The 16632-nt window shown below is 36.1% G+C and overlaps 1 protein-coding gene across 1 annotated transcript in view; it reads right to left on the bottom strand.

Moving 5' to 3' along the window:
* The window catches only part of LOC120526844 (prepronociceptin-like), a 104113-nt gene extending 87761 nt beyond the window's left edge, over positions 1–16352 (bottom strand). The window contains exon 1 of the mRNA XM_039749971.1: positions 16276–16352. The gene's annotated coding sequence lies outside the window, so the exon portion shown is untranslated. The remainder of the gene's footprint in view (positions 1–16275) is intronic.
* Between the last annotated feature and the right edge of the window lie 280 nt (positions 16353–16632).

The following is a 16632-nucleotide window of genomic DNA, read 5'->3' as shown; positions in this document are numbered from 1 at the left end:
TGTGTGTAAATATATATATATATATATGACAACAACACTCATCACTCACAACAGTGACAAAACAATTACATTGACAATCATGTTACATTATTTTCAAAATGTTTCCTTTTCTTTTTCATTGCTTCTTTAACACACTACTTCTCCGCTGCGAAGTGCTGGTATTTTGCTAGTGTATGTATATATGTGTATATGTATAGATATGTATATATATATATATATGTTTATGTGTGCGTGTGTAAATATTATATATATATTTGTATATATATATATATATATATATATATATGACAACAACACTCATCACTCACAACAGTGACAAAACAATTACATTGACAATCATGTTATGTTATTTTCAAAATGTTTCCTTTTCTTTTTCATTGCTTCTTTAACACACTACTTCTCCCCTGCGAAGCGCGGGTATTTTGCTAGTATATATATATTCTGTACTGTTTTATTGTTCGTTTATTACGATTGTTATAGTTATTGTGTAGCTATTCGAGACTTACTTTACTGTTCAGGTAGCCATTTCCTTTATTTAATCCGCGGCTTGTATGCTATTTTTTGTTTGTTTACTACGATTATAGATATTTATTGATTCCCTTCTTTAGCTGACTGCCTGCTCATATAAGGCGCTCCGCTGGTTTTATGTGAAGCAGCCTTTACACAGCTTCTCTGCTGTTTTATAAACGAACAACATATAAAACCATCCTTTTTCCTTGCTTTGCCAAGGTAGCTGACTTTTTATTTAATCCACAGGTTCTCCGCTGTTTTATTGTTCGTTTATTACAATTATTTAAGTTCTCTTTATATATCACGTTGTCAGTTCAGCACTCTGGTTGTAATATGACAAAGCTGCACAAGCTCACTCTTGAGAATGCAACGTATAGTTGTCCAGGAGAAAAGCAATCTTGCCTGAAATGAATGAATGAATGGCAACCTTTTGTAGGGTCTGTCCCTTAGACTTATTACTACTCATTGTGAAGCATAGCCTTACTGGAAATTGGGTGGCATCTGAATTGAAATGGGAGATCAGAGGGTATAATGGGGATGCGAGGAATACATTGAGTGTGGAGAAACTCTAGAGACAGCATGTGTATTAACTTGTGGATTTTTCTGTGAGTATTTGGTGGCAGCGTGACGAAGTTGCTTTCGCAAGACCACGTTAGCTGTGGAGCTCAGCTCGGAGCATATTCTTTTCCCATGTAGTCAACTGTGTAATGCGCTTTTTGAACAGGTTTGATGCATGGAAGTGATCACTCGTACTGCATTCAGTTAGTTCACGTGAGCTGCTCTCTTGTGTGATGTTGCGATGTCCACGGCTTTATTTAATGTTAGCTAAGATCCGGCACTTAAAAGTTTCTTGCTACAGCAATTTTAACTCCGTTACAAAGTGATCCAAAGTCTCGTTTATAGCTCGTGTCTTCTCATTAAACTTGTTTCTCATGAATAAAGTATTCGACATTTTTCTTCAGCGCTCCTTGGGAGCTCTTCCTTCTTTTCTACGTACTGCGTTCACAGTCAGTTCATGTGATTACGTTGGAGGCGTGATGATGTGACACGCAGCTCTGCCCTCCACGGCCATCGAGTTAAAGTCCATTACAGTATATGGAGAAAAATAGGTTCCAGTTATGACCATTACGCGTATAATTTCGAAATGAAATCTGCCCAACTTTTGTAAGTAAGCTGTAAGGAATTAGCCTGCCAAATTTCAGCCTTCTACCTACATGGGAAGTTGGAGAATTACTGATGAGTGAGTGAGTGAGTGAGTGAGGGCTTTGCCTTGTATTTTTTTTTAGTATAGATATATATATATATATATATATACAGTAATCCCTCGCTATATCGCGCTTCGACTTTCGCGGCTTCACTCTATCGCGGATTTTAAATGTAAGCATATCTAAATATACATCATGGATTTTTCGCTGGTTCACGGATTTCTGGGGACAATGGGTCTTTTAATTTATGGTACATGCTTCCTCAGTTTGTTTGCCCAGTTTATTTCATACAAGGGACGCTATTGGCAGATGGCTTAGAAGCTACCCAATCAGAGCACGTATTACATATTAACTAAAACTCCTCAATGCTATAAGATATGCTTCCTGCGCGGTGCTCGATTGTTTGCTTGTCTCTGCCTCTATCTCACCCTCTCTGACATTCTCTGCGCCTGACGGAGGGGGTGTGAGCAGAGGTGCTGTTTGCCTAGTGGATATGAACGCACCTCTAAGAAATGCCGGCCGCTTTATCGCGGTGCTTCCAAAAACACACTTATTGTTTGCTTTAATCTCGCTCTCTCTCTCTGACGTTCTCTGCGCCTGATGGAGGAGATGTGAGTAGAGGGGCTGTTTGCACAGAGGCTGTTTGCTTAGAAGATACTGACGCTCCTCTAAAAAATGCCGCGGCAAACTTAAAAGCACACGTACTGATTTTTTGATTGTTTGCTTTTCTTTGCGAGCGCTCTCTCTCTGAAATTCTTTGCTCCTGAAGAGAAGAAGATATATTTGCATTCTTTTAATTGTGAGAAAGACCTGTCATCTCTGTCTTATCATGGAGCACAGTTTAAACTTTTGACTAAAATGTGTTATTTCATGTCTAGAGGGCTCTAATAATGTTAACAGTATGGGAGAGTTTCTAAGGGCTTAAAATAAATAAAAATAACCATACAAACATATGGTTTCTACTTCGCGGATTTTCATCTATCGTGGGGGTTCTGGAACGCAACCCCGCTGACGAGGAGGATTACTGTATATATATATATATATATATATATATATATATACTAGCAGAATACCAAGGCCGCGGAGAAGTAGTGTGTTAAAGAAGTTATGAAAAGAAAAGCAAACATTTTAAAAATAACGTAAGATGATTGTTAATGTAATTGTTTTGTCATTAATATGAGTGTTGTTGTCATATCTATCTATTTTTATATATATATATATATATATATATATATATATATATATATATATATAGCAAAATAGCTGCGATTGGCAGCGGAGAAGTAAAAAGAAAAGGAAACATTTTAATAATAACGTAACATGATTGACAATGTAATTGTTTTGTAATTGTCATGCGTGTTGCTGGCATATATATATACACACACACACAGACACATATATAAACATATATATACATATAAACATATATATATATATATACATATATATACACATACTGTATATATAAACACACACATATATACATACTGTATATATACACACACACATATATACATACTGTATATACAACATATACAGTGGAGGAAATAATTATTTGACCCCTCACTGATTTTGTAAGTTTGTCCAATGACAAAGAAATGAAAAGTCTCAGAACAGTATCATTTCAATGGTAGGTTTATTTCAACAGTGGCAGATTGTACATCAAAAGGAAAATCGAAAAATAACTTTAAATAAAAGATAGAAATCGATTTGCATTTCATTGAGGGAAATAAGTTTTGAACCCTCTAACAAAAAGACTTAATACTTAGTGGAAAAACCCTTGTTTGCAAGCACAGAGGTCAAACGTTTCTTGTAATTGATGACCAAGTTTGCACATTTTAGGAGGAATGTTGGTCCACTCTCTTTGCAGATCATCTCTAAATCCCTAAGGTTTCGAGGCTGTCTCTGTGCTACTCTGAGCTTGAGCTCCCTCCATCGGTTTTCTATTGGATTAAGGTCCGAGACTGACTAGGCCACTCCATGACCTTAATGTGCTTCTTCTTGAGCCACTCCTTTGTTGCCTTTGCTGTATGTTTTGGGTCATTGTCGTGCTGGAACACCCATCCACGACCCATTTTCAGTTTCCTGGCAGAGGGAAGGAGATTGTCGCTCAGGATTTCACGCATACATGGCTCCGCCCATTTTCCGTTAATGCGATTAAGTTGTCCTGTGCCCTTAGCAGAAAAACACCCCAAAGCAAAATGTTTCCACCCCCATGCTTGACGGTGGGGACGGTGTTTTGGGGTCATAGGCAGCATTTTTCTTCCTCCAAACACAGCGAGTTGAGTTAATGCCAAAGAGCTCTATTTTGGTCTCATCAGACCACAGCACCTTCTCCCAGTCACTCTCTGAATCATTCAGGTGTTCATTGGCAAACTTCAGACGGGCCTGCACATGTGCCTTCTTGAGCAGGGGACCTTGCGAGCCCTGCAGGATTTTAATCCATTGCGGTGTAATGTGTTTCCAATGGTTTTCTTGCTGACTGTGGTCCCTGCTAATTTGAGGTCATTAACTAACTCCTCCCGTGTAGTTCTAGGATTCTTTTCACCTTTCTCAGAACCATTGACACCCCACGAGGTGAGATCTTGCGTGGAGCCCCAGAGCGAGGTCGACTGATGGTCATTTTGTGCTCCTTCCATTTTCAACAATCGCACCAACAGTTGTCACCTTCTCTCCCAGCTTCTTGCTAATGGTTTTGTAGCCCATTCCAGCCTTGTGCAGGTCTACAATTTTGTCTCTGACATCCTTGGACAGCTCTTTGGTCTTTCCCATGTTGTAGAGTGTGGAGTCTGCTTGATTGATTGATTCTGTGGACAGGTGTCTTTTATACAGGTGACTAGTTAAGACAGGTGTCCTTAATGAGGGTGACTAATTGAGTAGAAGTGTCTAACCACTCTGTGGGAGCCAGAACTCTTAATGGTTGGTAGGGGTTCAAAACTTATTTCCCTCAATGAAATGCAAATCAATTTCTATCTTTTATTTAAAGTTATTTTTTCGATTTTCCTTTTGATGTGCAATCTGCCACTGTTGAAATACACCTACCATTGAAATGATACTGTTCTGAGATTTTACATTTCTTTGTCATTGGACAAACTTACAAAATCAGTGAGGGGTCAAATAATTATTTCCTCCTCTGTACATATCTACATATATACTGTATATACACATATATATATAAATCTACATATATATATCTACATATATATATTAGGGGTGGGACTCGATTAAAAAAATTAATCCAATTAATTAGAGGCTGTGTAAGAATTAATCTTGATTAATCGTATGTAATCGACACGTAAATTTGCCCCAAATCGCAAATGTTTTTTTTTTATTTAAAACGGTTTTAGTGGGCTTACAGAATCAAATAATAGACATGGACATGAATATTGTAAACTGAAGCTGTTTTAATTTCTGAAAAAAGCTTTTAAACTGCATTTGAATTCAAAACAGAAACAAAAATATCATCCCTGGTTAAAATTGGGCAGACTTAAAAATAAAGTGGTAGTTTAAGTACTTTAAGTACATTTTCAGAATAGTATTGTCTTTAAATAATAATAACCAAAATTTCACCATAAAGTGCAGTTTTTCTTCTTAAAAAAATAAGTCAGAAACATAAAAGGTAATTTGACCAGCTTACTCTTTAAACTCTGAGTAACATTAGCCAAAATTATTTTGTACATTAGGCTAAAACAGTGTGATCATTGAACATTTTGTAATTAGATGTATTTAGAATTACTAACGGTCACGGAAGTCCAATGATCCCCAGTAAGAGCCACAAAGTCCGCTTTCTGTAATGCATCTAATTTTGCTTGCTTTTCAGTGTGCACAAAACCATGCTTTTATCAAGGCTTCGCTTGGGTAGTCGAAATGATCAGTCGTAGGAACGCGCTTTATTCCGACTCTAACATTTTTGTAGCTGTGATGTGTGCATCAGTGTAATGGATGTACCAGGAAATCATGCATTGACAAAAGTTCCCGTTTGCTTGGAATTGAAAGTGTGATTAAATGCGTTATTTTTAACGCGTTATGGAGTACATGCATCGAAGCTTCTCAACTGTGCTTGTGCTAAGAAAGGGAAAATTTTAAAAATAACGTAACATGATTCTGCGTTAACCTAATATTTTTCATACGTCCCAAAACCAAGGAGATGGGAAGGTAAAATGAATCGGTAGCGCAGCACATAGTCAGTACATCCCTCTCGAATCGAACCTCGAATGTCGGCGTTAGAGGCGAAGACTCTACAATTGCGCCACCGCTTGTCTATGCTAAAGTATGTATTGTAGATCGGGCTATAGATATACATTTATATATATATACCCGTATCGCAGTGGAGAAGTAGAAGTTATGAAAAGAAAAGGGAACATTTTAAAAATAACGTAACATGATTGTCAATATACAGTAATTGTTTTGTGAGTGTTATTGAATGTTGCTGTCATCAAGGATTTGATTATCATTATTTCTTTCAATCAGGCTCGTATTTGTACGATGTGTTCAAGTTACATTCCGTGTTTGTCAATCGTTGTAAAGATAAGAGGTTTCATTCATCGATTAGTTCCTTACTGCATCAATAAACAGCTCGCTTCCTTTTTATCTGTGATGTGACAAACTGCATGCACGGGTTTTTTTTTTTTTTTTTATGCTGTCTTCCTTTAGCGGACATTGACTTTTTCCACCGTGTGCTTTGTTTCCACAGTAGCTGCATTTATGAATATGCTTATCAGACGCTTCATATTTTTTGCTGCCTTTTCAATTGTGTAATTCGGTTTTTGTTCAGCGGTCTTTGGAACTGTTGCTTTTTAACTGTGCACTGCATCAGTTCACGTGAGCCACTCAGTGTACTTGCATCGAAGGTTCCCAGCTGTGCTGGTGCCATCTCGTGCTATGTCCATAGCTTTATTTAATGTTACCTTAGTCCTGGCACTTAAAACTTTCTCTGGCAGTTTCGCTGAGTTTGTGTCAAACACCACCCTGACCATCTCATCTTCCTCTCCATAAGCACAGTCCTTCACCCGTGAATATTTACCCGTGGCAGTTTGCTATTGGATTGCCGCTGACGGATGGCCTTATATGGGCAGGCACTAAATTACAAACGCCAGCGGCAGCCTGTCTATGAACTTAATTTAAAGTGTAGGTTTACATCGTGCTTTGTTTCCGAAGTAGCAGAACTCGCTTCTTATTGTTTCGCTGCCTTCTCAATTATATAATGCATGTTTTCTTGAGCGCTTTTTTGAGGTCTTCCTGGTTTTCTATGTACTGCGTGATTACGTGGGAGGTGTGATGATGTCACACGAAACTCCGCCCCACGGCGTTGAAGCTCATCTCCATTACAGTAAATGGAGAAAAACTGCTTCCAGTTATGACCATTACGCGTAGAATTTCGATATAAAACCTGTCCAACTTTTGTAAGGAAGCTGTAAGGAATCAACCTGCCAAATTTCAGCCTTCCACCCACACGGGAAGTTGGAGAATTAGTGATGAGTGAGTGAGTGAGTGAGTGAGTGAGTGAGTGCTTTGCCTTTTATTAGTATAGATATATATATATACATATGACAGCAGCACTCATAACAGTGACAAAACAATTACATTGACAATCATATTACGTTATTTATAATGTTTCCTTTTCTTTTTCATTACTTCTTTAACACACTACTTCTCCGCTGCGAAGCACGGGTATTTTGCTAGTATAACCATAAAATTTGACATTAGTCATTTATTAATGGGTGGTTGTGTCAGGTATCTTAAATATCTTGGGATCAAGTTCCAGGTACTCCATGGGTAGAGTTTGTCCATTTTTCCCATGTTTGCATGGGCTTTATCTTTGTGCTTCACTTTCCTTTCACAGTTTATAAACATGCTAATTAGGGGGATTGGCAATGCTAAATTGGCTCTTGATGTGTCTGCATGCGTGGTTGTTTGTGTGAATTATTCATGATTTGCACCAAATACTTGTTGGCGAATGCTCCAGCTTCCTAGAGGCCATGGTCTGGATAAGTGGATAGATCTTTATTACTTTTAGAAGATAACTAGGGGAATACTGGGGGAGAAATCGCTGGAGGATTACCGACACCATTTCCTGTCTGAACACAGTCAGCTCCTATCTTTCCACTTCCTCTTCTACCTAAAGCTGCAAAAAGCTGCCAAGACATCACTAGTGATGCACCTAACCTTTCTTAGCATTTCTTTAGACTTTTCACTACCGGACACAACCTATAGTTTTTAAAACGTTTACAGTACCTGTTTACTCTCATTTGAGTCTTTCAGCTGAAGTACTTTCAAAATAAACACAATCTTAATGAAAACGTATGCTGTATTATATATTCTAAACTCCTCCAATTGGTATTTACTTGTAACTTTTGATAGTTTTGACCACAGTATTCTACCACACCCATTAGAATATACTCAGTCTGTTACGCACTGTTCTTATTTGGTTTTCTTCATACTCATAATTTTAATATATGAAATCCAGCAAAGAGATTATTCCGTCATTATTGTGTGCAGTTAGGCATGGCATCCCTTGGGGTTTGGTGCTTGGGTCAATTCTTGACTTTCTTTTTATGTTTATGTTCTTTTATATTTCTTTTGGGAGATGTTTCTGATAAACATAGTGTTAACTTTCATTTCTATGGTGTAGAAACTCAATTGCAGGTCTTAATTAAAATGGATTATTTGTCATACATTATGGCATTAATTTACTGCTTTATGCAGGTGTGTGAAAAGATTTTTTCTTTAAGGTCAGGAGAAGACTGAGCCTTTTTCATTTGTTTTGAATCAGGCCAATATAAACAATACTGATGACTCTCAATTCAAAGACATTTACATTGGCTTAGCTGAATCCACAGGAAAGCAATGTATTATTTTAGACAAAAATGTATTCTTTACCTGTTACATTTCCGTGATATATGAGACCTTCTCTTTCCCACATAAAAAACATGCATTTTTATGGCACCATTCAAAAGTGAACCCCAACCCAAAGCACTTCATAAATCCACATGGTTGCTATAATTGTTCATATACATTATTTATTTATTTTATTATTAATATTATTTACCACAGGAGCATACACTAGTTAAGGGCTTGTTTAGGGTAACACAGTGAGTTGGACATGGGCACTGAACAAGTAATATTGCAGTGTGAATTTCAATATTCTTGTGAAAAGAGCACTATCTGTAAAATAAAGGCACTTTCTTTATATGCGGAATAGGAAAAAAATCTCATCCCTATGTGTCAAGTAAAATTTACTTTTTTAATGTGTTATGATCAGGCTGCTCAAATTTCTCACTTCTCTATTAACTCAAAATATGGTAGCAAAGATCATAACAAGGATTATAAGTATAACAATATAACTCCACATCCTTACTTTATTGAAATTACATCCAATTAAGGGTAAAGATGATTTGAAAATCCTCTTTTAGAGAACTTAAAGTCTTAAATGACCTCCAGTTACCTTACATTTACTAATGCCTATGCTTTAAATCATGCAATTCAATCAAAAGACTTGGGCCTTCTAAAGAATCCTAGGTTAAATAAAACTTCCACAAGCTTTAGGTCATCTAGTCTCTGTAATGATCTGCCTGTCAATATAAGATATGTACCATTAGTCACAACATTTAAAGCTGAATACTCATTATTTTGGCATTGCATGTAAGCATTAGACATGCTAAAAACAATGAAGATTAATAGTGTTACTAGTCACTGTAATTGACTTTTATTGAATTTTTTTTTTATCTTTCTTTGTTTGTTCCCCAGTGGTGTGTCTGGAGTTAAAATCTCACAATCTTGAATAGCATTTTAGATTGTTTTTTTTTAGCATGTTAAATTTGTTTTTATTTTATGAATTATGCTGTATGTGTAAACCTTTGTATAATGCTGGAGTTGTTATTTTGTGTGTTTGTGTGTAATTTTAGTTATACTTTGTTTGAAAATGATGATAGCCTTCTTCAATTATCAGTGTGAAGTGAGCTAAATTAAAAAAAAGCTGAGAAGAACCACATGTGGGATAGAAAACAATGTTTTAATTTCCAATAATTATAGGAAATGTGCAACATATTGCATATTTTAAAGTAGTTCAGTATATTATCTAACTAGTAATATAACAGAGGATTTATATCTTGCACAATTTAGCATTTGGGATGAATGAATAATTTGAAGGATTTTAGGCTGTAATTAAAATTATTACTAAACATACTGAGGCCTTTTGGCTAAGTCTGTTTTGGTGATTCATATCTTTATCTATCTATAAAAGAATACTATATTTAATGTTTAGAAAATGTTCATACCCTAGTTTCTTTCCTTATTAACCTTTTTTGGGCTCTTTAACAATACAGACCCAAGTAATGATTTTTATCTCTTTGATTTGCCTTTAACAGGTTTGTGCTTTTAATTCTGCAACACAGGCAGCAAATGTTCCTAGTCATCATATTTTTCCCTTATCTAAACACAGAAGCATTCTTACACACTACAACATTAATCCCATATTAATCATTTAACTCTGAAAATGCCAGCTGACAGTCCTTAGTCTTCTAACACCTGCATGATTTAGGCATGTTTTTTTTTCTTTAAAGGCCAAAGAGCAATATAATTTACATGGTAGAAATATGTTGATCACATCTGACTTTTAAATTCTTCAAGAAATTATTTTTTTGTTTATATTTTGGGGTCCTTAAGCCTTAAAACACTGCATCTTTTAATTTTTAAATCTATTACAACTACCCAGCTATTTGGTGTATTTATATTGCAAAAGGTTAAATGTCTCCAAGCAAGCATACATGAGAATATACATGATTAATTTACAAAAAAAAAAAAAAGCACACAAGGGGGATAAATAAATGAAAACACAAATACCTGTCTACCTGTCTACATGCAGAGAATCTCTGACTTATTGACTCCCTTTAACACCTCTAAGTGCCCAAAATATCAGAATACTACATACTTCTTTCTTTTGACTGTAGACTCACTGAATTCATACACAGAGGTACTTTCAACCATGTACTTGACTCACTTCCACAGTCATTCTCCTTTAGCTACAGGAGTGCCAGGTTAGAGTTACTTGTACTTTAAGAAATAAGCAATCAGCAATCTATACATTTAATAAATCTTGATACTTTTTGTGAGAGAACAGATAAAGAAAGCAAACCTTTTAATGCAATTTCAGAATGAAACTTGTTTAACTATAAACTTCAACAAGGCCTGAATACTTTCATAAAGACATATGATCTCATCGCTTACACTTCTTCTTCTTCTGTTGGGTTCTCCCGTTAGGGGTTGCCACAGTGGATCATCTTCTTCCATATCTTTCTGTCCTCTGCATCTTGCTCTGTTACACCCATCACCTGCATGTCCTCTCTCACCACATCCATAAACTTTCGCTTAGGCCTTCCTCTTTCCCTCTTCCATGGCAGCTCTATCCTTCTCCCAATATACCTAGCATCTCTCCTCTGCACATGTTCAAACCAACGCAATCTCGCCTCTCTGACTTTGTCTCCCAACCGTCCAACTTGAGCTGACCCTCTAATGTACTCATTTCTAATCCTATCCATCTTTTGTAACCAGTGCAAATCTTAGCATCTTTAACTCTGCTACCTCCAGCTCTGTCTCCTGCTTTCTGGTCAGTGCCACTGTCTCCAACCCATGTAACATAGCTGGTCTCACTACCATCCTGTAGACCTTCCCTTTCACTCTTGCTGATACCCGTCTGTCACAAATCATTCCTGACACTCTTCTTCACCCATTCCATCCTGCCTGCACTTTTTTTCACCTCTCTTCCACAATCCCCGTTACTCTGTACTATTGATCCCAAGTATTTAATCTCATCCACCTTCACCAAGTCTACTCCCTGCATCCTCACCATTCCACTGACCTCCCTCTCATTTACACACATGTATTCTGTCTTGTTCCTACTGACCTTCATTCCTCTCCTCTCTAGAACATATCTCCACATCTCCAGGGTCTCCTCAACTTCCTCCCTACTATCGCTACAGATCACAATGTCATCATCAAACATCATAGTCCACGGGGACTCCTGTCTAATCTCATCTGTCAACCTGTCCATCACCATTGCAAATAAGAAAGGGCTCAGAGCCAATCCCTGATGTAATCCCACCTCCAACTTGAATGCATTTGTCACTCCTACTGCAGACCTTAACACTGTCACACAAATCCTGTACAACTCTTACGTACTTCTCTGCCACTCCCGACTTCCTCATACAATACCACAGTTCCTCTCGAGGCACCCTGTCATATGCTTTCTCCAGGTCCACAAAGACGCAATGCAACTCCTTCTGGCCTTTTCTAAACTTCTCCATCAACATCCTCAGAGCAAAAATTGCATCTGTCGTGCACTTTCTTGGCAAGAATCCATACTGCTGCTCACTAATCATCACCTCAGTTCTTAACTTAGCTTCCACTACTCTTTCCCATAACTTCATGCTGTGGCTCATCAATTTTATTCCCCTGTAGTTACTGCAGTCCTGCACATCCCCCTTATTCTTAAATATCGGCACCAGTACACTTCTTCTCCAATCCTCAGGCATCATTTCACTTTCCAAGATTCCATTAAACAATCTGGTTAAAAACTCCACTGCCATCTCTCCTAATCACCTCCATGCTTCCACAGGAATGTCATCTGGACCAACAGCCTTTCCATTTTTCATCCTCTTCATAGCTGTCCTTACTTCCTCTTTGCTATTCCATTGCACTTCCTGATTCACTATCTCCACATCATCCAACCTCCTCCCTCTTGTTCTCTTCATTCATCAGCCTCTCAAATTACTCTTTCCATCTGCTCAACACACTCTCCTCGCTTGTGAGTACGTTTCCTTCTTTATCCTTTATCACCTGCTGCACATCTTTCCCAGCTCGGTCCCTCTGTTTAGCCAATCAGTACAGGTCCTTTTCTCCCTCCTTAGTGTCCAACCTCTCATACAACTCACCATACGCTTTTTCTTCAGCCTTCGCCCACCTCTCTCTTCACCTTGCACCTTATCTCCTTGTACTCTTGTCTATTTTCTGCATCTCTCTAACTATCCCACTTCTTCTTTGCCATCCTCTTCATCTGTATACTCTTGTAGTTCATCATTCCACCACCAGGTTTCCTTTTCCTCCTTCCTCTTTCCAGATGTCACGCCAAGCACTCTTCTTGCTGTCACCCTTACTACATCTGCTGTAGTTTCCCAGCTGTCTGGTAATTCTTCACTGCCACCCGGTGCCTGTCTCACCTCCTCCCTAAACTCAACCTTGCAGTCTTCCTTTTTCAACTTCCACCATTTGATCTTTGGCTCTGCCCTCACTCTGGAACAGTGGACTTGAGCTGTTTCTTGTTTAATTTTGACATTGAGGCATCAGTCACTGCTGGACCATACAACTTTAAAATATTCTGTAATTGAATTGATTGAATATGACCCCCTTAAAAAAGAAAAAAAAAAAGCTATTTCCGTCCATGTTTCTTTAATATATGTGCCATGTAGCCTATTTTTTATTTATTAAACTAAAATGTAATCAGTACTATTTGTACTTTTAATTAAAAAGTAAATACCTCTTTTAGAAGATGGAACAGTAGTACAATAGTTAGTACTACTGATTTCCAGATGCAGTGCCCCAGGTTTGAATCCTGTGTTAGATAACTGTCTGAATGGAACTGGCTGTTCTCCCTGTCTCTGTGGGATTTTTCTCGGGATCCTCTGGTTTTCCAATCCAAAAATGCAATATTCGATTAATCAATGATTCTAAATTGGACTTGTGATACTCTGATGCTCTGTCCATTCGTCTCGTTGGTCTCCAGCCTACTACAACCCCAAGTTATCTAATATTTTTAAAGCCTTTTAATTGAAACCTATGTTCATTCATTTTTTCATCTGTTCTGCATGTAATGGCATTGTATAGAATGTATATAACATGTGACTATAATGCTCTTAAATAGTAAGACATAAAATTGGCTTAATGCCCTGAGCAGAAAAATCTGTACAAAACCAGCAGATGTCACTTTTGTTACATCTGAATAGCACAACTGTTCAATTAAAAAAAAAAGTCATAAAGCACTGCTTGTGAAGTCAACATATCTTTGTATCAAAATACTGAAACCAGGCTTCTGATTTTCTCCTCTGTTTTTGGCTTTGCATTTTATTCTCCCACATCAAAAGCCAATAAATATTTTTTTTATTTCTAAACTTTGAAACTGCTTGTCATGTTTTTTTAAAGATGTCAGAAGCTGGACCTTGTATAAATAAACAGATTTATGAAGCTTAAAAAATAAATTTTAATTTACATTGCATCTAACAGATGAACTTGTTGTGAAAGAGAGAAAAACAGAAAGGCATAGCTAGTGTAATAATTTTAATGAATGAAAGTGGAATAGTGCCTGCAATAACCTTTCTGCATGTAACTGATTTAGTATACCATTTATACTTGTTTTTTTAACACCAGTAGCATACAAAAACATAACTTTTGACACTGATTTTTTCTCAGATACATTATTACACCTATTATGTAATTGTGTGTTTCAAACCATAGTTTTTTTAACATAAAAATTAATAATAGGTTTAAAATATGTTCAGGGTGGCATGGTGGTGCAGTGGGTAGCACTGCTTCCTCGCAGTTAGGAGACCCGGGTTTGCTTCCCAGGTCCTCCCTGCGTGGAGTTTGCATGTTCTCCCCGAGTCTGCGTGGGTTTCCTTCGGGTGCTACCTGGTTTCCTCCCACAGTCCAAAGACATGCAGGTTAGGTGCATTGGTGATTTTAAATTGTCCCTAGTGTGTGTTTGGTGTGTGGGTGTGTGTGTGTGCACACACAGCGGTGGGCTGGCGCCCTGCCCAGGGTTTGTTTCCTCCTTTGCGCCCTGTTTTGGCTGGGATTGTCTTCAGCAGACCCCCATGACCCTGTAGTTAGGATACAGTGGGTTGGATGATGGATGGATGGAAATATGTTCACTTACAATTACATCAATACAGCAGAATTACACATGAGTAATATTAATCAACATATTTTCACAGTTCAACCTAAAAAATTCAAAGCTTGTTTGAAATGTAATGTAAGGAATACCACGATAATATTCAGACAATAAGTAAGCATATTCCTCAGAAACATTGAGTACAAATGAGTAGAACTGGTATATATATACAGGCTGACTGTAAACAGCTCAGTCTTTTTATGGTTTATTATTTAACATATATGCAATATTGTACAGTTTAAATTTAGCATTATATTTTAGATAAATTTTGTTTACATATATTTGCCAGATCTACCACAAACCTACTTTATATCTGCAACATGGGAAGGCACTTACTTTTAAAAGCTCCTTTCCTAATATCTATCCAGATGTTAACAGTTTTACAAGGAGCATATTTGGAATTCATATTCAAGTTTAATATTTTTAAACATTCTGTTAAATATTGAATAATAATAGGTTTTCTGGCTTTAAATGAATTGACAACTTGATATTGTAAGATAATTAGGATGAAAATATTGCAATAATATTGACTACAGTGCAATTTTATTTTGAATTGTATAAATCATCAGAATAGAGTATTAAACAGCAATCCAGAATCTTGTTAAAGCGTTAAAATTAAAAAATTTATATATATATATATATATATATATATATATATATATATATATATATATATATATATATATATATATATATATATATAACATTTATATATTTTTATATATAAAACTGCAGTGAAAGAATTTATGTTCTTATTTGGTATTCGAATTTCTTCAGGGTGCTTAGTATAAGAGATACTTAATTCTGCAAACACATTCAACTATTTGGAAAAGAAATGATTCTCCATTTTGTTATTGAAAATTTAATATTTGGGCATGTCTTTACTTTACTACTACTTTAAACAAATTTCTTTAATGTTAAACTAAGAAAACATGGCAGGAATAATAGCAATATTTAACAATATAAATAAAAACTATTAAGAATAAATTTATATAAATTGAGTTTCTGTGTTTTATTAGATAAATGTAAATGAAAAAACAGCATTGTTTTATAAGTACTTAAGTTAGAAAGGCAGAATTCCATTTTTGATTGAAAAATCTTTTAACATTTTTGTATTCTTCTGCTTTATAGTAATATATTCATACAAACTATTCTAAAAATGAAAATATATTAAAACAGAAACCTTCAAAAGACCAGAAGAACTCATAACAAGTAAACTAAGATTTTTGTATTTTCTTTAGTAAGTATATTATGTTTAGTTACTTATTACTACTTGAAACAAAACATAGTAAACCCAGCTTTAGTTATTGACAATTACCATTTTTGACTACATATTTAAAAAAAAAACATTACAAAACAACATTTTTGGAAATGACACTGGACTATCATTAAAAACCTGCTTAAAATTCTAAATCAGGAGAATATGCAAATTTAAAGATGCACTCTGTAGGCTTCATTTCCCTAAGAAAAAACCCTGGTAGGAATATTGTTTTTTGATGAGCTGATAAATGATACCATTCAAATTAAAACAAAAAAGATCCCGTTTTCTTCTACTTAAAACTAATTTGCCTATTCTGCTGTTGCCTGTAAAAACTGAAAAATAATTTCTTCAAATCTTACCTGAATGCAGGAACAATTTCAGAATGCTAAAGCTGAAAGTGTTTTGCTCTTCTTGTCTTGTCAGTTATAGTGATCAGTGGCCCTGGAGTGCTGCTCTATATATGCTCAAATTGCACATCATTCTTTGTCCTGCCCCTTTTCCATTTCCCAACACATTTATTTATCTACTTCCATAAAACATGGTAAGTTCCGGTATCTACAGTTATTCAATGTGAAGCATGTGAGCAACATTTATTAACACTTTTGTGGCTGAAATAACCCTAAACCATATAATGCAACTTCAAATTAAATTTATTATATACTATATTGTTACTGTTGTTCTCAGCATCATAAATGGAAAAATCAATTCTGTTTTGT

The sequence above is a fragment of the Polypterus senegalus genome, chromosome 3, assembly GCF_016835505.1.
Source record: "Polypterus senegalus isolate Bchr_013 chromosome 3, ASM1683550v1, whole genome shotgun sequence".
Taxonomy (NCBI): domain Eukaryota; kingdom Metazoa; phylum Chordata; class Cladistia; order Polypteriformes; family Polypteridae; genus Polypterus; species Polypterus senegalus.
This window is presented reverse-complemented; position numbering and strand designations above follow the sequence as displayed.